Consider the following 23570-nt stretch of genomic DNA (forward strand, 5'->3'; position numbering starts at 1 on the left):
CCTCCTCCAACTGCCGACGCGCAGTGCTTGCGTATCCCAGGGGCGCAGTTAGTTCAATGCGTCCCCTGGGATCACGTGGGCCATGGAGAGCCAATGGTAGCAGGGAAATGCCCATTAATAAAATTGACAGGAAGAGCTGTCAAAACTATAAACTATAATCCCCAAAACATCACTAAAACTTCAAATAATTTTTTTTTTAAATCACATTTAAAAAATAACTATAAATTACATAAAATAACTTTTTAAACAAAAATTTAAAGTTTTGAAAAAATTAATTACATTTTCTAAGGTGGCTAAAAATAAACTTACCTTTCTTTAAAGTATTTAAAAATAATAAACCTGTGGAAAAAATGTTTTAATTTTAATTAATTCACCACTTACCTTGTTAAAAGCAGGCCTGGAGAAACCTGCAAAAAAAAGTAAGTTCCATGCGCACGCGCTGCCTCTCCGGCGTACACGTTCGACCTCTGAACCCCTTCCTTTAAGGGAACGGAAGTTCCGGTTTCCTGCGCATGCACAGTGCATGCACGAAACCGGCACTTCCATTGGGCCTACGGGTGAGTACCCTGTGCGTACTCACCCGTGGAGACCCAAATTTCTGGGCCATTAATACCATTGCTCAGTTTAAAGTGTTATAAACTAACACTCCGGGAAACAGAAACTTAGGACATTAAACAGCCTTCATAATATCACATCAAATGAAACAAGCAGACACAGAAAACAAGTAAGCACCCTGGTTGAAGTGGTTTTGATTTACATATTGTAAAAAGTACCTACAGAAGACTTTGAAAATATGACTTCAATAGATGACACCAAGCAATCACAATGGCCCCGATTTTCCCCCAGCCAGGTTAGAGCAGGCAGGCCGTCGGGTTGAAGGAGTTGGAGGGGTCGCGATGTTGGCGCTCAGGTGAGTGATGGGTGCATGAGTGTAAAGGTAAGTGTGTTTGGTGTGTCTAAAGTGTGTAAAGAACTTTTACTTACCTGCACTTACCTTCACAGCGTTTCTTCCTGTAGCCGTCGGGAGCCCATCACTCAGCCGGAACTGAAAGCTGAATGGCTGCGATCTGTCAAAAGTGACAGCCTTCAGCTTTGAGTGCTGGTAAGAGTTCTAACTGAGTCTGTGCAGAATGACTCATGTCAGAACTCAGACTGTCAGTGTTTGACAGCTTCAAACAGCTGTAAAACACTGATATTTCATCCGTCAAAAACTCTTGACAGATGAAATTTCAGTCTGTGACATCACCTGTTGCCGAGTGGCCCTTAATTGGCCTGCTGAGCCCGCTGGGCGGGCTCAACAAGGTCAATCAAGGGAAAATTGCGTGGATTGGCCGGACGTCGGAGTAGGCAGGTCAAAAACCCAAAAGGGGAAGTCTCGCCTTCTTCCCGACAGGTTCAGGAAAATCTACCCCATTGTGTTTGTATTGAAAATGGAATAGTTAGGAGACACGACGTCTGATTATAACCAGTTAAGCCAATATTAAGAATTGAATTGAAAGACAGTGGCTGGACCTGGGGGAGAACAGCGACCGAGGCGGAGCATAAAAGCGGCGGCAGCAGCGAAGCCCGACCACAGCAGCTGGACCTGGGGGAGAACAGCGACCGAGGCGGAGCATAAAAGCGGCGGCAGCAGCGAGGCCCGACCACAGCGGCTGGACCTGGGGATGAACAGCGACTGAGGCGGAGCATAAAAGCGGCGGCGGCGGCAGCGAGGCCCGACCACAGCGGCTGGACCTGGGGATGAACAGCGACTGAGGCGGAGCATAAAAGCGGCGGCGGCAGCGAGGCCCGACCACAGCGGCTGGACCTGGGGATGAACAGCGACTGAGGCGGAGCATAAAAGCGGCGGCGGCAGCGAGGCCTGACCAACTCAGCAGCAGGGAGAGAGGTAAAAAGTAATCAGAGTGTGATGTCACCAGGGAGCAGGTAAGTGATTGGTTGGTGAGTATTTCTCTATTTTTTAAACTTTAACTCTGGTTTATAGTTGCTAAGGTCTTTCTGGTGTAGCGGGGACTGTTGGTAAACCGTACAAGCGCCCTAGTGTATATCTTTAATTGGTGGTATTGAATTAATTTAAATTAATTCAAGGGTAAGTCATGTCAGGACAGCCCAGCCCCGTGTTATGCTGCTCTTGCTCTATGTGGGATTCAGGGATGCTGCCTGTGTCCCTGACGACCATGTGTGCCAGAAATGTATCCAGCTGCAGCTACTAGTAGACCGCATTGCGGCGCTGGAGCTGCGGATGGATGAGTTTTGGAGCATTCACGATGCTGAGAGGGTCGTGAGTAGCACATTTAGTGAGTTGGTCACACCGCAGGTAAGGGCTGCACAGGCAGAAGGGAAATGGGTGACCATCAGGTGGAGCAGTAGAAGCAGGCAGGTAGTGCAGGGGTCCCCTGTGGACATCCCCCTCTCAAATAGGTATACCGATTTGGATACTGTTGAGGGGGATGACTTACCAGAGGAAGGCAGCAGCAGCCAACTTCCTGGCACCAGGGGTGCTTCTGCTGCTCAGGGAGGAAAAAGAGTGGGAGAGCAATAGTGGTAGGGGATTCTATCGTAAGGGGAACAGATAGGCGTTTCTCTGGCCGTAGACGTGACTCCAGGATGGTTTGTTGCCTCCCTGGTGCCAGGGTCAAGGATGTCACTGAACGACTGCAGGGCATTCTGAAGGGGGAGGGTGAACAGTCAGAGGTCGTGGTTCACATTGGGACCAATGACATGGGTAGGAAGAGGGATGAGGTCCTGCAGCAAGAATTTAGGGAGCTAGGCAGCAGACTAAAGAGCAGGACCTCAAAGGTTGTAATCTCTGGATTACTCTCGGTGCCACGTGCTAGTGAGTATAGGAATAGGAGGATAGAGCAGATGAATGCGTGGCTAAAGAGTTGGTGCAGGAGGGCGGGCTTTAGTTTCCTGGATCACTGGGTCTGCTTCTGGGGAAGGTGGGACTTGTATAAGTCGGACGGGTTGCACCTGAACCAGAACGGGACAAATATCCTTGCGGGGAGGTTTGCTAGCACTGTTCGGGGGGGGGTTTAAACTAACTTGGCAGGGGGATGGGATACAGAGTGGAGCTATAATAGGGGGTGATGTACAGCCAAATATAGAGGTAAAAATAAGTCAGACTGGAAGGCAGAGCAAATATGTAACGGCACAAGGGAGTAGGGCAAGGCTAAATGGCATTTATTTTAATGCAAGGAGTCTTACGAATAAGGTGGATGAACTGAAGTTGTTGATGAACACATGGGAGTATGATATTGTTGCTATCATGGAGACATGGTTGAGGGAGGGGCAAGACTGGCAGCTCAATATTCCAGGGTATAGATTCTTCAGGTGAGACAGAGTGGCGGGGGGGGGGGGTAAAAGAGGAGGGGGTGTCGCAATATTAATTAAGGAGACAATTACTGCTGTAAGGAGGGATGATATATTAACAGGTTCCTCTAATGAAGCCATATGGGTTGAACTTAAAAACAAAAAGGGGGCTAGCACTTTGCTGGGAGTGTACTATAGGCCCCCAAACAGCCAGGGGGAGATAGAGGAACAGATATGTAGGCAAATCTCAGAGAAGTGTGCAAATAATAGGGTAATTATAGTGGGGGATTTCAACTTCCCCAATATTAACTGGGATAGTCAGAGTGTGAAAGGCTTAGAGGGTGCAGAATTCTTAAAGTGCATCCAGGAGAGCTTTTTGAGCCAGCATGTAGAAAGTCCTACAAGAGAGGGGGCGGTACTGGACCTAATTCTAGGGAATGTGGCCGGGCAAGTGGTAGAAGTGTTAGTAGGTGAGCACTTTGGTGACAGTGACCATAATTCGGTGAGATTTAAGGTAGTCATGGAAAAGGACAGGGATGGACTGGAAATAAAGGTTCTAAATTGGGGGAAGGCCGATTTTAATATGATAAGGCAGGATCTGGCCAATGTGGACTAGGATCAGCTACTTGAAGGAAAAGCCACATCGGAGCAATGGGAGCCTTTCAGAAAGGAAATTGAGAGAGTACAATGGCAACATGTTCCCATAAAGGTCAAGGGTGGGACCAACAAGCCCAGGGAACCTTGGCTGTCAAGGGATATACGAGAATGGATTAGGAAAAAAAGGGGGGCTTTTGGCAGATACAAAGGACTAAAGACAGAGGAAGCCCTAGAGGAGTATAAAAAGTGCAGGGGGATACTTAAAAAAGAAATTAGGAGAGCGAGGAGGGGCCATGAAATAACACTGGTGAGCAAAATAAAGGAAAATCCTAAGGTGTTTTATAAGTATATTAAGGGCAAGAGGATAACTAGGGAAAGAGTAGGGCCCATTAGGGACCAAAGTGGCAAGCTGTGTGTAGAGCCAGAGGATGTAGGTGGGGTTTTAAATTAATTTTTTGCATCTGTGTTCACTATGGAGAAGGACGATGTGGACATAGAAATCGGGCAGGGGGACTGTGATATACTTGAACATATTAGCATCGAGAGGGAGGAGGTACTAGCGGTTTTAGCAGGCTTAAAAGTGGATAAATCCCCAGGCCCGGACGAGATGTATCCCAGGCTACTATGTGAGGCAAAGGAGGAGATTGCAGGGGCTCTGACACAAATGTTCAGAACCTCTCTGGCCACAGGGGATGTGCCAGAGGACTGGAGAACAGCTAACGTAGTACCATTATTCAAGAAGGGTAGTAGGGATAAACCAGGGAATTACAGGCCAGTGAGCCTAACATCAGTGGTAGGGAAATTATTGGAAAAAATTCTGAGGGACAGAATTGGTCTCCACTTGGAGAGGCAGGGATTAATTAGGGATAGCCAGCATGGCTTTGTCAAGGGAAGATCATGTCTGACCAATTTGATTGAATTTTTCGAGGGGGTGACTAGGTGTGTGGATGTGGTTTACATGGATTTCAGTAAGGCTTTTGATAAAGTCCCGCATAGGAGACTGGTCAGGAAGGTAAGAGCCCATGGGATCCAGGGTGCCTTGGCACATTGGATCCAAAACTGGCTTAGTGGCAGAAGGCAGAGGGTGATGGTAGAAGGTTGTTTTTGTGACAGGAAGACTGTGTCCAGTGGGGTACCGCAGGGATTGGTGCTGGGTCCCTTGCTGTTTGTGGTCTACATTAATGATTTGGATGTGAATGTAAAAGGTATGATCAGTAAGTTCGCAGATGACACAAAAATTGGTGGGGTGGTAAATAGCGAGGCGGGAAGCCTTAGGCTACAGGACGATATAGATGAGTTGGTCAGATGGGCGGAACAGTGGCAAATGGAATTTAACCCTGAAAAGTGTGAGGTGATGCATTTTGGATGGACTAACAAGGCAAGGGAATAAACAATGAATGGTAAGACCCTAGGAAAGACAGAGGATCAGAGGGACCTTGGTGTGCATGTAGATAGATCCCTGAAGGCAGCACAACAGGTGGATAAGGTGGTTAAAAAGGCATATGGGATACTTGCCTTCATTAGCCGAGGCATAGAATATAAGAGCAGGGAGGTTATGATGGAGCTGTACAAAATGCTGGTAAGGCCACAGCTGGAGTACTGTGTGCAGTTCTGGTCGCCACACTATAGGAAGAATGTGATTGTTTTGGAGAGGGTGCAGAGGAGATTTACCAGGATGTTACCTGGGCTGGAGCGCTTCAGCTATGAAGAAAGACTGGAGAGGCTGGGGTTGTTTTCCTTGGAGCAGAGAAGGCTGAGGGGGGACCTGATTGAGGTATACAAAATTATGAGGGGCATAGATAGGGTGGATAGAAAGGAAATTTTCCCCTTAGTAGAGGGGTCAATAACAAGGGGGCATAGATTCAAGGTAAGGGGCAGGAGGTTTAGAGGGGATTTGAGGGAAAACTTTTTCACCCAGAGGGTGGTTGGAATCTGGAATTCACTGCCTGAAAGGGTGGTAGAGGCAGGAACCCTCACAACATTCAAGAAGCATTTGGATGAGCACTTGAAATGCCATAGCATACAAGGCTATGGACCAAATGCTGGAAAATGGGATTAGATTAGATAGGGCTTGATGGCCGGCGCGGACGTGATGGGCCGAAGGGCCTCTTTCTGTGCTGTATAACTCTATGACTTTGTAAGAATGGCATCAAATAGATACATCGGTCATAACCATTTTATATGATAAATTTTGAAACACCTATACAACAAGCAGGATTCTGAGAGTTGGCAACTGAACTGACAGTAAGATAGAAAAAATTCAATAGAAGATGACTAGAGATAATTAGTTTACATCAGCAAAAACTTCAAAGGATAAACCACTAAAAAAAGGTATAAAAATAGAGATTTTCAGATGGCAAGTTAGAAGTCGCTGGAAAGGGCAAGCGATTCTTAACTTCAGAGGCAGGCTCTGTAATTTTTTAACTCTGAGTCTCGGGGATCAAGAGGTACTCTTATTGATTTTGTTGGATATTCTGGATTAGAAATATTAAGAAATGTAAAAATGTACGAAGTTAAGATTTGAGAATAAGGATCTCTGAGGGTAAGAAATGTAAGCTATTTGTTTTTGAACTGTTAATGTTGCGACTGAATTCATCAGCTGTTAACTACATGTCGGTTCTTTAATAAATCTATATTTTTTTAGAATTGTCTCACAGAGTACTTCTGTATCAAACTCGCAAACTCAATCTCTGTACACTCTTTGGTGAGGAGTTGCAGATTCTGGGGGAGTATTACGGACCCTCATAATATCCAGAAGGTTACAGTCTAGTTAAACTTATTAAAGTGCTATCTGGAGGACGGTAACATCTTCAAGTCATTCCTTTCCTTTAGGGAGAGATTGTCTGGAACTTTAGACCCATTTAGGCGTCTTATAGGATTCGGCTATTTCTAACTTTAGTTGAAGGCGAACATCTGGGGAATACGCCTGATCCGGGGTAGCCCGAAAAGGGCTAGGACTAGTAATTAACCCTTCAACCTGTCTTGGTGGTTACTCTCCACTGAGTTTTCCCAAAGTTATGTCACAATATTATCATTAAAACCATAGGACCATACAGCACAGAAGGAGGCCATTTGGCCCATTGTGTCTGTGCCGGCTCTTTGAAAGTGCTATCCAATTAGTCCCATTCCCCTGCTCTTTCCCCATAGCCTTGCAATTTTCTCCCCTTCAAGTCTTTATCCAATTCCCCTTTGAAAGTTATTATTGAGTCTGCTTCCACCACCCTTTCAGGCAGCGCATTCCAGATCATAGCAACCCGCTTTGTAAAAATATTTCTCCTCATTTCCCTCCAGCTCTTTTGCCAATTATCATAAATTTGTGTCCTTTCATTACTGACTCTTCTGACAGTGGAAACAGTTTAACTTGTAGATGGGCTGCACTTTAAAAAAAAAATCAAGTTGGGGATGCAGCCTACATGCTAGTTAGTAATATTTTTCTTTTCCCTGGGAGGAGGGTTTAAGTTTGCAGTGCAGCCTATATGTGCATCATTCATTCCCCACAGCTGACCAGCTCTTCCATTAATTATTAGTGACATGTTTGATGGTCTTGTTTGATAACCAACTAGAAGGGACTGAAGTGCTCGCTTAGTTTTCACATGTACAAGCAAAGAAATCCGAGTCTAAACGCAACATTAGCAGAGACCTGGGAGCAAGTCCGTTGCCTGCTGTCTTGCTGGGAAATGGTGCATCAGGTAGATGCCAAGAGTTAGAGATGTCAAAAAAGAGAAGAAACACTATTTTTCTCACATTATTAGGGATTTTGTACATCTGCATCCCTTGCTGTTTTGTTGCAATCCTCAATGTGTCTTATTTTTGTGAGACACTGTTCTTATAAATAACTCTGCTATTTCAACCAGCATGGGGTATATCGTGCATAGATGACTAAACAGTATTAACAACATCTGGATTTGCTGGCAGCTTTTGCACACAAGCCGGAAAGCTGAGTTTCCCTTGGATTGCTCTCTTCATGGATGAATGCCTCAGAGGCACATAATGAATCTGAGAAGAGATAAAGGGGTAAAGTCATATAAGTCAGTGTCTAGAGAGAGTAAACATACGCAAGCCAGGCAGAATATGTGAAGTCAGAGTCCTCCGCTAGATGCAGACAGTTAAAGTGTGCCTGAAGGTGCACAAGTTCTACATTATGTAAGCAGTGGATACCATGATCGCTTGCCTATATAGTGTGACCTTAAAACATTTGGTGACTTTCATCTCGGTGTTTCAAAATTTTTGAATATTCTTTGCCGTCGCATTCTCCATTTAAGCCTTATAATCCTGAAGTGCAGACTTCATTTAAACAGAGCCAAGAAAAACGCTTCAGCACTCGGGCCTGCAGGCATGACCTGATTGCATGATTATCTGTGCCCAATTTCATTGGATGAAAGTGGCAGATGGATACATAAATTATGTTAATGTGGTGTTTTGTATAAAAAGCAAGATATTACCTGCCCTTTCTCAGAGCTGGACTCTCTGCCATTTAAGAGCAGGTCACTAGCGCCAGGAGCTGGACTCTGGATGCAATGTGTGAAATTTAAAGCATTAGGAAAATTGTACTGATTGGATTTGGAAGTGGCTGAAAGCCTTTTGGAGGAAAGTTAGGATTACCAGAATATTCCTCATTCAATTGGCTAAGGTACGTGAAACACAGAACAAAGCTTTCTTCCCACTTTAGTATGTGCTTGCTGATTTTCTGCTCCAACTTGCCCCTCTTTAATCCTGTCCTTTTGCTTTTTACTGTCTTAATTTGATTACCATGCACCCAGCTATGGTGGGGCATTTATCCCATACTTCTAATGCTGGTATTGTTCAGTGAATAAGCTGATAGCAGGAAATCTGTGCGTTTCAGATTGTCTCTCATGACCTGCGCATTGTTGCACTATAATCTTTATAATTACTAGCTTAAAGAAGTGTGACTGATGGCAGATCAGAAGCACAGGGTCTAGTGGAGTGTGGTGCTCCAACAATTTGCCACAAGCGTTACTCGCGTTTTTCTGGGTACTCAAGATTGCTGGTGGAATTGAAACTTGTTCGCCCTCCCTCCCCAGGCACTGAGTGTTCCTGTTTCATATCTCAATAACATTTCACTGTAATGTTGTTAAAGTCTGTTCTCAGAAGCATTCATTTCAGCTTCTCACTTCTCTTAAGTTAGAAACCGTAACAAAGAAAAGTTACTAATAGTACTTCCACAAATCGCACAAAAATATCTGCAGGACTTCTATTAAAGAAAAATAAAATCAACTTGTTCCCACAACCACCCTCCTTCAAGAATTGTCAGTGAGGGGGTTAGTGCAGTTCTCCCATGCCCACAAGAGAGTTGACTTTACAGGAATGAATGCACAAATCTGTAACCACTTCCTGTCCAATTTAAAACCCATATCTTTAATAATTTTGTTCAAATAATAATCCTTTAGTGGTTACAATCCACCCATGTGCCCCTCAGAACATTAGAAGGGGATTAGTGCAGTCCTCCCATGTGTCTCTCAGAGCATTGACAACAATGTAGTGTACAGGTATGTACCTTTAAGAGGAACTATGTTTTTGAAGCCCCTGTATAATGTAGTACCAGTAGTGACCACTCGGGTATATAAGCCTGTGTAGCGTCTTGTGTAGTTAGTTCACCTCCAGACTTTGTTCAGTAAACACTTGTTAAATCAACTCCTGCATTCCGTGTCTCCATTAACACACGGATCTAACAGTGGCGACGAGTTAGAAACGAACTTACCTGCAATTCGGCAGCACCTCAAGGGGATCGATTCCTCAGACGAAGGTCGAAGACAGAAGCAAGAAATAAATAAATAAATAACTCGAAGAAACTCGAAAACGAGGGCCAGGCTTGGTCTCCAGTCTGTGGTTTCCCCAGCTAAACGGGCTGGTGGCAGGTAGTGCACTGATCCTTCCTGGGCTGCGGCGGGCTAGAGCTCGATCGGGTGGCTCTGCAACGGGGTCGGGCAGCGAGTCGGGAAGCAGCAGCAAAGAGAGAGAGAGGGAGGAGCACTCAGGGCACGGCCGGTGCTGCAAAGTAGGTCGGCGTTCGGACCAAGCAGAGGGAGGGGAAAGTCCCAGAGGGTCCGCTCCACGACGGGAACAGTTCTCCAAGTAATGGAGAAACGATTGAAGCGATATATAAAAAAAAATAGAAATACCGCGAAAAGCTGCAGGTCGCAACGGGAACCGCGGAGAACAGCGTTGGCAGCAGTGATTGGGGAGGCGCAAAGACCATAGTGCGTCGCCATTAAAAAAAATAAATAACAAAATAAAAAAATTAATCGCCAGCAACAGCGTTGGCAGCAGCGGCGGGAAAGTGCGGGAGGTGCCATCTTAACTCGGCGGGGAAGAAAGAAAAGCACGGGAAGCGCCATTTTAGATTTTCAAGATGCCGAAGACTGGCAATATTACTGCTTTCGATAGTGATATAGAAGATTGGACCACATATGTGGAAAGAGTGGAGGTATATTGCAAGGTAAATGAAGTAGCGGATGATAAAAAGGCATCGGTACTTCTAAATCTGATGGGCACAAGGACATACGGGCTGTTACGAAACTTGATCACTCCAGCCAAACCGATGGACAAGAATTTTAAGGAGATTGTTGATACCTTACAGGAGCACTTAAACCCAACAACGCTGCTGATAGCGGAACAATTCATATTCTTCAGGAGGAATCAGCACAAGAATGAAAGTAATGCTGATTACCTCACCGAATTACGAAAGCTGTCAAAGCACTGCCAATTCGGGGCAGGACTGGCAGATTCTCTACGAGACAAATTCGTCTGTGGTCTCCTAAGCAAAGGAACACAGAAAAGACTACTTTCTGAGAAAGATTTGACACTGGACAAGGCTTTCAGTGTGGCTGTATCATACGAAGCAGCAGCAAGAGGAGCTGCAGAGATACAGCAAAAGCCACAGGACTTCGGCACCCATGAAATGACACGGGGTTTCGAGAGATGTTATCGCTGCGGCAGATCCACCCATGACCAGAAGGACTGCTGGTTCAAGGACAAAGCATGCAGGCAATGCGGAAAGATGGGACACATTGCACGTGTATGCAGATCTGGAAAGAAATCCACTGACAGTAAAAAGGTCAACAAGGAAAAGTACAGAAAGGTACAAATGATGACGGACAGTAGCTCCGAAGACCAGAAGAGCGATAGCGACTCCGGAAACAAGAGACTAAGCTGTCTCAAATTACATAATGTAATTGCAAAAGAAGATTACCAGACCATTTGGGTTACCCTCACGATAACGGGGTCCCCAGTCAAAATGGAGCTAGATACAGGATCAGCTCTGACCGTCATGAGTCGACGGGATTACGAGCGGTTATTTCCGCATATACCTTTGAAAGACACATCCATTGTCTTGAAGACATATACGGGGCAGAAAGTATACCCCAGAGGGAAAATAAGGGTGCCTGTTGTATACAACGGCAAGGAAATACAGAAGTTGTATTTATACGTTCTGCAAGATGGTGGTCCACCGTTGTTGGGACGTGAATGGATCAGAAAGATACGTTTAGACTGGCACTCCATTCAGGCACTGACGGTGACCAGTAAGAAAAAAAACGATGATGACGTCATACCTGGACGATTAAAAGAAACCTTGGCTAACGCCAAAGAAGTGTTTCAACAGGAACTAGGAACCCTGAAAGGTGCCACCGCCTCAATAAAAGTGGAAGATGCGGCAATTCCCAAGATTTTAAGGCAAGGCCGGTGCCATACGCAATTCGTCCAGCCGTCGAGGCAGACCTGAAGAATTTGGAAAAAGCAGGCATGTTATCCAAGGTAGATTGGAGCGAGTGGGCAACACCCATCGTCCCGGTCATGAAGAAAACGTTGAATAATGATAAATCTGAAGAACAGAGAAAAGTTCGCATCTGTGGGGACTTCAAGGTGACTGTAAACCCGGTTCTTCACACAGTACAGTATCCTCTTCTGAGGATAGAAGATATTTTCGCCTCACTATCCGGAGGGAAACGTTTCACCAAAATTGACTTAGCACAGGCATATCTACAGATGGAGGTTGAGGAGGCCCTAAAAAGTATCTCACGATAAACACACACAAAGGCCTGTACCAGTACAATTGACTGGTTTTCGGAGTGGCATCAGCTCCGGCTATCTGGCAAAGAGCTATGGAGCAAGTCCTGCAAGGGATTCCGGGGACTCAATGCTACCTAGACGACATCCTTGTAACAGGAGAAAATGACAATGAGCACCTTGCCAACTTGGAGCAGGTGCTCACGAGGCTGAGAGAACGGGGCCTACGAGCAAATCGCCCCAAATGCGAATTTTTCCAGAATCAAATATCATATTGTGGCCATGTCATTAACGAAGAAGGGTTGCATAAGTCACCTGAAAAAATTGAAGCGGTCGTAAAGGCCCCAGCACCTGAAAATGTCTCACAATTAAGGTCGTTCCTGGGATTAGCAAATTACTATCATAAATTTTTACCAAACTTGTCGACGGTTCTGCACCCGCTTAACGCACTGCTACAAACGGGAGTAGTTTGGAAATGGAGCGAAGACTGTAAACGTGCCTTCCATAAATGCAAAGGCTTGATCACGTCCAGGGAAGTGTTGGCTCATTACAACCCATCACTGCCAATCAGACTGGCGTGCGATGCATCCCCTTACGGCGTGGGAGCGGTATTATCGCATAGATTCCCTGATGGCTCGGAGCGGCCAATAGCTTTTGCGTCACGCTCATTGAACTCAGCTGAGCGTAACTATGCCCAGATCGACAGGGAGGCACTCAGCCTGGTGTGGGGGGTGAAGAAATTCAACCATTACCTACACGGACAAAAGTTTACCTTGTTGACTGACCATCAACCCCTCGTCTCCATATTCAACCCTAAAAAGGGCGTTCCCATTATGACAGCGCAAAGGCTACAGAGGTGGTCCCTTTTCCTAGGGGCACACCAATATGACATAGAGTACAAAGGAACAAAACAGCATGGGAATGCTGACGGGTTATCGCACCTACCGTTGCCAACGGTGGAAGAGGCGCCTACAGTGATATTCCACTCGACCATAGTGGAATGTCTACCGGTGACAAATTCTACCATTGAAAAGGAAACGCGAAATGACCCGACTCTCTCACGAGTCTACGATTTAACGGTGAAGGGATGGCCAGCACATGGCGAACCACTGTTGCCAGCATGCTCGCAAAGAAGAGAACAGCTGTCAGTGTGCCGAGGAACCTTGATGTGTGGATCCAGAGTGGTGATTCCACCCAAACTCAAGGATAGAGTGCTAAAGGAGCTTCACGAGGGGCATCTGGGTGGAGAGAAAATGAAGAACTTAGCCAGAGCATTTGTGTGGTGGCCAGGTATCGATGGAGACATCGAAGAAATGACCAAGAGCTGTCTAGGATGCCAGAAGGTCCAAAACGCCCCACCACAAGCCCCTCTACATCCATGGGAGTGGCCCTCATCTCCATGGCAAAGGGTACATATTGACTTTGCTGGTCCATTTATGGACTCAATGTTCTTAATCGCGGTGGATGCACACTCCAAGTGGCCGGAGGTAATAAAGATGTCCTCCACCACCACGGAAAAAACCATCACAGTATTAAGGACCATATTCGCCAGGAATGGGCTGCCTGAACAGATCTGTTCTGATAATGGACCGCAATTTGTATCCGAAGAATTCAGGAAGTTCTTAAAAAACAATGGGGTTAAGCACTACACGTCCGCCCCATACCATCCCGCCACCAATGGATTGGCTGAAAGGTTTGTCCAGACCTTCAAGAAGGCCATAAAGGCCATGGGTAATGAAGACATAAATCTACAACATAAGGTAGATAACTTCTTGTTTGCGTACAGGAATGCAACACATGTGGTTACAAACCAAACCCCCGCCATGATGTTTTTCAATAGAAGACTAAGATGCCGGCTGGATTTGGTCAAGCCAAACGTCAGAAGGGACGTAGAGAACCAGCAATTTCAAAGCATGAATGAAAGGCCAACTAGAGCCTTCCAGATAGGTCAACAAGTTTTGGCCCGGGACTACCGTACCGAGAAATGGCAGCCTGGAACTATTTGCACACGACTAGGACCGCTGATGTATACCGTGGACATTGGAGAAAGCATAATAAGGCGCCATGCTGACCAGATCATAGAGTCATCCAAAAAAGGACAACCTACACCACAACTCTATACGCCTAGTGATGAAGCAGAGATACCCATAGTATCTACCTCCGATCCGGTGATACTGGAACCAGATGAACCCGACACTAGCATTGAAGCCGAATCGACCTTGCCAAAAGAACCTACTACACCACCGAGGCGTTATCCGGACCGAGTCAGGAAGCCTCCAGAGAGACTGAATTTGTAATTGATTAAACTTCAGCAAGTGTGTATATTATTGTTCTTGTAAAAATGTTATTTAATGATTACTTAAAATGTTATGTACTATTTATCTAAAAGGGGAGGAATTGTAGTGTATGTACCTTTAAGAGGAACTATGTTTTTGAAGCCCCTGTATACTATAGTACCAGTAGTGACCACTCGGGTATATAAGCCTGTGTAACGTCTTGTGTAGTTAGTTCACCTCCAGACTTTGTTCAGTAAACACTTGTTAAATCAACTCCTGCATTCCGTGTCTCCATTAACACACGGATCTAACAACAACAGCAACAACAACTTGTATTTATATAGCACCTTTAACTTAGTAAAACATCCCAAGGCGCTGCACAGGAGTAGTGTAAGACAAAAAATTGGACACCGAGCCACATAAGGAGAAATTAAGGCAGGTGACCAAAAGCTTGGTCAAAGAGGTAGTTTTTAAGGAGTGTCTTGAAGGAAGAAAGAGAGGTAGCGAAGCGGAGACCTTTAGGGAGGGAATTCCAGAGCTTAGGGCCTAGGCAACAGAAGGCACGACCACCAAAGGTTGAGTGATTATAATCAGGGATGCTCAAGAGGGCAGAATTAGAGGAGTGCAGATATCTTGGGGGGGTTGTGGAGCTGGAGGAGATTACAGAGATAGGAAGGGGCGAGGCCATGGGGAATTTGAAAACAGGGCTGAGAATTTTGAAATCGAGGTGCTGCTTAACCAGGAGCCAATGTAGGTCAGCGAGCACAGGGGTGATGGGCGAACGGGACTTGGTGCGAGTTACGACATGGGCAGCCGAGTTTTGGATGACCTCAAGTTTACGTAGGGTGGAATGTGGGAGGCCACCCAGGAGTGCATTGGAATAGTCAAGTCAAGGTAACAAAGGCATGGATGAGGGTTTCAGCAGCGGATGAGCTGAGGCAAGGGCAGAAACGGGCAATGTTATGGAGGTGGAAGTAGGCGGTCTTTGTTATGCTGCGAATATGTGGTTGGAAGCTCATTTCAGGGTCAAATATGACACCAAGGTTGCGAACAATGTGGTTCAGCCTCAGACAGGTATTAGGGAGAGGAATGGAGTCAGTGGTTAGGGAACGGAGTTTGTGGCAGGGACCAAAAACAATGGCTTTGGTCTTCCCAATATTTAATTGTAGAAAATTTTTGCTCATCCAGAACTGTATGTCGGACAAGCAGTCTGACAATTTAGAGACCGTGGAGGGGTCGAGAGAAAAGGTAGTGAGGTAGAGCTGGGTGTCGTCAGCGTACATGTGGAAACTGATGCTCTGTTTTCGGATGATGTCGCCAAGGGGCAACATGTAGATGAGAAATAGGAGAGGGCCAAGGATAGATCCTTGGGGGACACCAGAGGGGCAATCTTCCCACAATCTCCTGGACAGTCAGCCATTAAGGCCTAGTGCAATCCCCCTAGTGCTCCTCAGAAAGTCATCAAGGGGGCCAGTGCAAATCATCCCATGTGTACCTCAGACTCAACTGCAAATTGGTAGTTCAATCCTCCCACCTACCCAGCAAGTTGGGGCTAGATATTGTAATTTATGTTCTGCGTCAACATTAAATAGATTAATGTAACCTTTCTCTCCTGGTACCTCCATGGAGTCAACAACAATGGATTGATGGAATCACCTCCCACTCTATCCTTAATAGAGTAACATTAAAGTATTGGCTGAGCAGTAATTTTCACCAGTTAAATATTGGGAAGACCAAAGTCACTGTCTTCGGTACTCACCACAAACCCCGTTCCTTAGCCACTGACTCCATCCCTCTCCCTGGCCACTGTCTGAAGCTGAACCAGACTGTTCGCAACCTTTGACATCCTACTTGACCCTGAGTTGAGCTGATAACCCAATATCCTCTCCATTACTAAGACACCTACTTCCACCTCCTTAACATCGCCCATCTCCGCTCCTGCCTCAGCTCATCTCCTGCTGAAACCCTCATCCATTCCTTTGTTACCTCTAGACTTGACTATTCCAATGTTGCTCACTGACCTACATTGGCTCCTGGTCTGGCAACACCTCAATTTAAAAATTCTCATCCTTATTTTCAAATCTCTCCATGGCCTCACCCCTCCCTATCTCTGTAACCTCCTCCAGCCCTCCGAGATCTTCGTGGTTCTCCAATTCTGGCCTTACGTGCATCCCCCATTTTCATCGCCTCACCATTGGTGGCCGTGCCTTCAGCTCTGGAATTCCCTCCCTAAACCTCTCCACTTCTACCTCTCTCTCCTCCTTTAAGATGCTCCTTAAAACCAACATTTTGGCCAAGCTTTTGGTTACCTGTCCTAATATCTCCTTATGTGGCTCGGTGTCACATTTTGTTTGGTTACGCTTCTGTGAAGTGCCTCGGGACGTTTTACTAGGTTAAAGGTGCTATATCCAGAGTCAGTACTGAAGTAAGGGGTTGAAGTAATTCTTTAATCAGCACTGGAACAGTTGACTGTAGTCACTTTCTGTTTAATTTAAAACCTGCATCTTTGATTAAATAATAATGAGTTTGTGAACATGTACAGTAGTTTAATGGAATAAACTAAAAAAAAGAATGGGAACATCAGGAAAGTACATCTGGGGATGAAATCACATTGTGCAATAGTGCAGACAAATGCCTAATGTTTTCCTATGAATTTCTTTTGTATGCTACTTTAGCACAGGTGTTAACATCTCCATTGAAATAGTGGAGCAAAGAATTTCACACAAATGTGTAAAATGTGTCTACATTAATATCAAACAGCACCATTTCATCCCCTCAGAGAATAAAAGATGCACTTTGACATACCACAAGTGGACTCTTGTTCTTAGCTGGTTGTTCCTACATCTTTCTCTTTGTGTTAACCTGATTTCCCCTCCCCTTCCACCAAAAAAATATTTTCAATAAAGACAGTGACTGAAATTTGGGCCTGACTGAAAATTGAACCCCGCAGGCTTACTTTGAAGGGCTGCTCCTCAACCGCAGATTTTCCCAGTTTGCAACTTGTTTGTAATGGTCTAATGTGGCGCCAAAAAAAAAATGGTTGGTGTGGTGCGTAAGGAATGAATCAGATTGGTCTTTCAAAGCCTAGCTTGAAGTCCTCGTTGTGAAGGTAGTTAAAGATCATGTTGCAGTGATGTGATGCCACAGTTTGTTGTGGCTCCAATGTGTCATCCCTCGGAATGGTCAAGTACCAATTTTACACCATGGATTGCTCTTACCCCTGTTGTCAGGGGGAAAGGTGCAGAGCAGTGACTTGGCATTTTCATGCATGGAGAGAAGGAAGAAATCGTGCAACAATTATCCTTCACCATGCCTGCGTACCCATTGGTGGCCGGGTCAAGACTACTGTTGGCGGAGCACTGGCAGAAGGCATGCTGCCTCTGCTGTCGGTTGGCAAATGGGGTCTGGCGTGATGAGATTCAAAAGCGAAAACCTGAATTCTGCTAACATTGCTAATGGCTTTAAATCATATTATATCCCACCAGGTTAGTATATATTATTCGTCATGATGCTCTTTGTATGTCTGACTTTTTTTTTAATTTCCTGTAGTGCTCTGCGCATAAAGGCAGCTGTTGTTTATGTAACGTGAGGGGACCTGCGCTGTGCCAAAAACAGCAGTAAAATGCCTTCTTAAAGGGACATTTTCATCTTGCAAAAATACTTGCTAATTTAATGGCAATGACATCCTGCATAAGTTTTCATATGTTTCACTTACTTTAATTGGGTTTTCAAACAGATTACTTTTTTCACAAAGACGGTGGCCTTCACTAGTCAGTAACATAAACGTAAGCTGAGACAGAGGCGGCAAGTTACTGATGATACAAATAACCAGAAAACAATTAATATTGAATCAATTTTGCAAGAATTTAAGAGAGGTTCTCCAGAATGTGTTTCTTACACAGTGCAAGTACTAGCAAGAATTTGAAGTCTTGTAGTCTTTCCTAGTGTTCCTACTGTTTGTACATTGGTAAAGTAATATTGCTTCTCACCTAATGGAGTGCAAATGTCAATACTAGAAACTGAATTAAACTCAGCTAAAGATGAGTAGGTATCAAAAGAAGTTCTTTATTTGTCATATAATAATCTTGAAACATTAACATTCTTCCTTTCAAATTATCCCTTAATGTATCAGCCACCCAAGATAATGAATTTATGTGCTTCCCTGCAAACTTATGCGTATTAATACTTGGAAGCAACCAAAACCATTCTTAAAGTCTGATGAACAATAGTTGAACTTAACCAAGCAATTGTGTTTTAAGAGATCACTAATTCATTTATCACCTATCAATAGTTGTTGTCCTTCAAGAGACTATTAATTCAATTATCATCTGGAACAGAGCTTCTGGACTCTGACTGATGTTGCTATCAAACAACTTTATCTCATTGACAATGCGGATGTATCAGGACAGTTTTGTGTTTTGACTATCCCCGATCACAGAGACAGAGGAACTCTTTCCCAATTTGTAGGTATCTGAAGCCAATTTTGAATTCACTTATGCCCTGTCTATTCATAGTACTATAGAAAAAAATATAATGCAGACATCTTCTGTATTTGATGCAGAATGGGAACTCTGCTTTTATCACAATAACAACAACTTGCATTTATCTAGCGCCTTTAAAGTAGGAAAAAGTCCCACGGCGCTTTATAGGAGCATAATCAGACAAAAATTTACACCGAGCCACATAAGGAGAAATTAGGACAGGTGACCAAATGTTTGGTCAAAGAGGTAGGTTTTAAGGAGCGTCTTAAAGGAGGGGAGAGAGGTGGCGAGGTGGAGAGTTTGAGGGAGGGAATTCTAGAGCTTAGCGCCTAGAACGGCTGAAGGCACAGCTGCCAATGGTGGAGCAGAGGAAGTGGGAGATGCACTAGAGGCCAGAATTGGAGCAACAAAGATTGCGCTGAGGGTTGTAGGGCCAGAGGAGGTTACAGAGATAGGGAGGGGTGAGGCCATGGAGGGATTTGAGAACAAGGATGAGAATTTTAAAATTGAGGCATTGCCGGACTGGGAGCCAATCTAGATCAGCAAGCACGGGGTGATGGGTGAACGAGACTTGGTGCGAGTTATGATACAGGCAGCAGAGTTTTAGAGGAGCTCAAGTTTACAAAGGGTGGAAGATGAGAGGCCAATCAAGGGAGCATTGGAATAGTCGTGTCTGGAGGTAACAAGCATTTTTCATTTGAAAAAGTTAACTACCTGTTCTAGTAATATATTTTGTGAAACTATGAAAGGAATAAACAAATTTAAAATAGGAAATGTTACAATCATACCACTTGAATGCAGGTACTTGACTTTTCATAGAAAGCCCTTAACTTTTTGATTTGGTCCACTTACTAGTACTCAGGTATTCACTGTTCAAACTCTTAATATAAACACTGTGCCATCTATCTACAATGATGCTGACTGTAGTGTTGTCTTTTTGCGAAGGGGCGAGAGAGATGTAACATTTATGGGAGTTGTGGTCAATAAAAGAACATCCTGCTATTGTTTCTTCTGCATAACACCAGCCAGAACATTGAAGCTGCTTATGACTTTCATAAATCCTGTTTAGTGCTCCGCTGACATGTGTGAACAATTCAGAAAGTTAAGCAAGGAAAGACTCTCCGTTTTCACCAAAGCACTAAGAGTAAGAAAACACTGGAGTTGGGTTTGAAAACTTAGCATTTTCTTTGGGTTATACTAAAAGCAGTATTGCGAAGACTGGAAGGAAATTGATTGTTTTAACTATTTCCACTATGTACCAGTGACTAGATATAGAATAAACCACCTTTACATCACTCATATAGAGCCACAGACCTTTCAATACATTTCCATTGTTCAGTGGCCTCTCGGTTGTTTTTTACTCATTAGATGCGAGGGCCTGGACATTTCCATTGTTCAGTTAACTCCACAGAACCTACTAACTCCTACTAATGCTTTGAAAATAGACAGTATCGAAATTTAAACTGCGGCAAGTTATTCAAGTGAGTGTTATAAAAGGCTGATGTTTTAAGTGGGATGTGATGTTGGTTCTTGGTTGCTTCTATCAGAGGCTGTGGTGTGTGTGAGGGATTTACTCTGTCTCTGCTGCGCATGTATATTAGGGAAGAGGATTCAGGTCTGGAGCATTCAAGGGCTGTAAATTTCAGGGATTCTTGAAATTGAAATTCGATCCAATTTACCCTCATCCTTTGTAGCCTATCAGGGAGCATAGATGTGTCCCCCACCATGAGTCATCATCATCGTTACCAACAACAACTACCCAAGGCACTTCACAGAGGTGTAATCAAGAAAAAATAGTGCAGAAATTTAATACTACACCAGCAAGAAATTGGACACGTCATAACTCCTCTCTCAAATTTATTTAAAGATTTTCATTATTCATGCAGGAATTTCCTCTTCATCCACTCCTCATAAATGTGTTGCATGGTATAATACTGGCCCACATGGCCCAGAAGATGCCCCTGAGTGCTGAGGTAGCTGATCTCAGCCAACAATGGCAGCTCTACAAGTGGCCCCATTATACCCTAGGGCTAGGAGGTGAAAAAAAATCAACTGGTGATCCCAGCTCTTGAATGCTATCATGGAGCTCTGTCAGAAAGCGCATCTGGACAGCCGTCAGGTTAATAAGAAAGAAACTACATTTACATAGCGCCTTTCACGACCTCAGGACATCCCAAAATGCTTTACAACCAAGTCGTTTTTGAAGTGTAGCCACTGTTGTAATATAGGAAATGCGGCAACCAATATGTGCATAGCAAGCTCCCACAAACAGCAATGTGATAATAGCCAGATAATCTGTTTTATTAATGTTGATTGAGGGATAAATATTGGCCAGGACACTGGGGTGAACTCTCCATCTCTTAGAAATAGTGTCATGGGACTTTTTACATCCACCTGAGAGGGCAGATGGGGCCTCAGTTTAAGATGTCATCTGAAAGATGGCACCTTCAATAGTGCAAAACTCCCTCGGTATTTCCCTGGAATGTCAGCTTGGATTATGTGCTCAAGACTCTAAAATGGGACTTGAACCCACAACCTTCTGACTCAGAGACAAGAGTCCTACCACAGGGCCAAGGCTGACAAGACAGGATTGGGCTTGGCTATGATGCTCCTGCAAATAGCCTCTGATATTCAACAGGTCGGCCTGCACATGGATTAGCCACCTCTTAGGGAAGATACTGGAGAGCTTCAGTTACTTATGAAACCATAAACCCTGCATTAGTTGTCTTCAGGAGAGAAGGGATGAGAGAAAAAAAATGGAAGCGTAAAAGTTAAAAAGATTTGATGGCAAAGAAAAATAGTCATAAAGCAAACAGGAGCATTTCACTTTGGGCAGGGTTCATTTTACATATTCCACCAGCAGTAGGAAAGAGCATCATAACTTACTCATATTGGCTTGAATATTTCCCTATAATGATAGACCTATTACTGTGCTATATCATTTTTACAGGCACAGTCACTTATTTTGACTTGCTGAAAATGTGACAGTAAAAATATTAAACTGTTTCAGACAGCCATTTAGTCATTTTGAAATACTTCTCGCATTCCCTTTCAATGCCATGATGCGTGCTGCATGTACCAGCCCACACTGATGTGTCATTTAATTGTGCCATTCTGTCTCAATCCAAACGCTTTGAAATTTTATGTTACAGGCATCTTCTGTTTTCACTGAAATCTGGTTTTCATTACTGCTTGGAGGGTAGATATATGAGCCCTGAGTTTAAGGACAGGCAGTAAATATTTCTGCTGCAGGATATATCTTTTGACGTTTGATGTGCTTTTAAAATCAATTGATTTACTTAGTATTCTTCTCCGGGGAGCTTTTATTGACAAATGAGGAATTTTAAAGGTTTCAATTTTCTATCTTGTGCATTTCAAAGATTGTTCACCTTGCTGAAATTCTAGAAGCTTTTGGTGATGTGCCTGTTTGGCACATGGAGCTGATCTGCTAAGCAAAAAGTGATCTAGATTCCTTTCAAATTCTCAAAGAACGCACAGAAAGCTGCTAATAGTGCAGGTTGATGTGGCACTTCCTCACAGCTTGTGGAAAATATCAGGGCATCAGGGAGAATTTCTACCAAAAATTCTCACAAATATGCTCTGATTTCAGAAATCTGAATGACAACCAAAAACTCCCATTCCTACTGGGAGAGGAGAGAAGCTGTATAACACTAGCGGCACACTATGTTACAGCTTGCCATGAACAGAGGGACAACCAGTAAACTAAGAAAAGAATATATATAAACAATGCGAATGTATATTTATACACTCAGGGATATACCTGTTTATACACTGTATGAATAGAACTGCGTTTATGTGCTAAACCATAAAAGTATTTTGATGCTTTGGCAACATAAGATGTAACTTATCATGCCAATAAAGCGATTTGAATTGTGAATTGTGAATTGTAGTGGCAGCAAGAAACTGATTAATTAAGGGGTTTGATAGTTGAAAAGATTAACCTGCTGGGTTAGAGCTTTTTATGTATTATCAGATGTGCATTGAGAATGATTGGGATAAGTTGTTTTGCACTGTACCAAGTTGTGTAATGTTCAGGGATTCTAAAGGAAGAGAATGACAGTGATTGTTTCTGTATCTTTAGGCTGCTATTTCTTTATTTGGTGGCAATATTAATTTGCTCTCAGGATGTGGATGACGCTGGCAAGGCCACATTGATTGACCATCCCTTGTTGGTGCTGGTGGTGGGCCTTCTTGAACTGCTGCAGTCCTTGTTTTCTTTATTCATTCTTGGAATGTGGGCATCGCTGGCATGAGATTCTTGAGCCACTCGCTAGGGAGGAGTAGCTGAGATCGTTTCCTGTTGCCTTCCTCATGGTTTTTATCTTCGAAGTACCTTCTCCTAGTTGGACTAAAGAGCCCCACCTATTCTTTACAATGGTGGGGGTACCCACAAGTATGCCCACTAGACGTAAATCCAGTATTCAGTGTTGGCACTCCAGTCTCCGATTGCCGGGGTTTTCTGGAGTGTGGCCTGAGCCTAACCCTTCTGTTTCAGAGGCGGGAATACTACCACTAAGCCCGTCACTACATCTCCAACCGTTGTATTATGTAGGGAAGTCCAGGATGCTGACCTAGCGATGTTGAAGGAACAGAAATATATGTCCAAGTCGTGACTTGGAGGTGATGGTGATTACTTCAAAATGCCGAACTTAATTAATGGATTGACATGAGTATGGTCTTGTCCAGATGATGATTCACTAAAGAGCTGAGGAACTAAGACTGAAGGTGGAATTAGCCTGTTATTTAGTGAAAGTTGCCTCTGTTCTCATTTCTGTCTAGAGTTTGGGCACAGCTCCACATCAAAGATGGTCTAAAAGGGAGCTATCATGTCCCCCTCCTTTCTGCATGGCAGCGATTG

The 23570-nt window shown here is 44.2% G+C and overlaps 1 protein-coding gene across 4 annotated transcripts in view; it reads left to right on the forward strand.

Annotated features, from left to right (window-relative positions):
* The window catches only part of LOC147081970 (discoidin domain-containing receptor 2-like), a 254192-nt gene that overhangs the window by 99955 nt on the left and 130667 nt on the right, over positions 1-23570 (forward strand). Inside the window, exon 1 of one of the 4 annotated variants that reach the window (XM_085980561.1) lies at positions 8376-8539. The exons of the other annotated variants lie outside the window; for them this stretch is intronic. The gene's annotated coding sequence lies outside the window, so the exon portion shown is untranslated. Of the gene's footprint in view, positions 1-8375; positions 8540-23570 lie in introns of those variants that run through there. 4 annotated transcript variants of the gene reach the window in all.

This window comes from Somniosus microcephalus, unplaced genomic scaffold (genome assembly GCF_052327205.1).
Source record: "Somniosus microcephalus isolate GS21.2 unplaced genomic scaffold, FLI_Smic_1.0 scaffold260, whole genome shotgun sequence".
Taxonomy (NCBI): domain Eukaryota; kingdom Metazoa; phylum Chordata; class Chondrichthyes; order Squaliformes; family Somniosidae; genus Somniosus; species Somniosus microcephalus.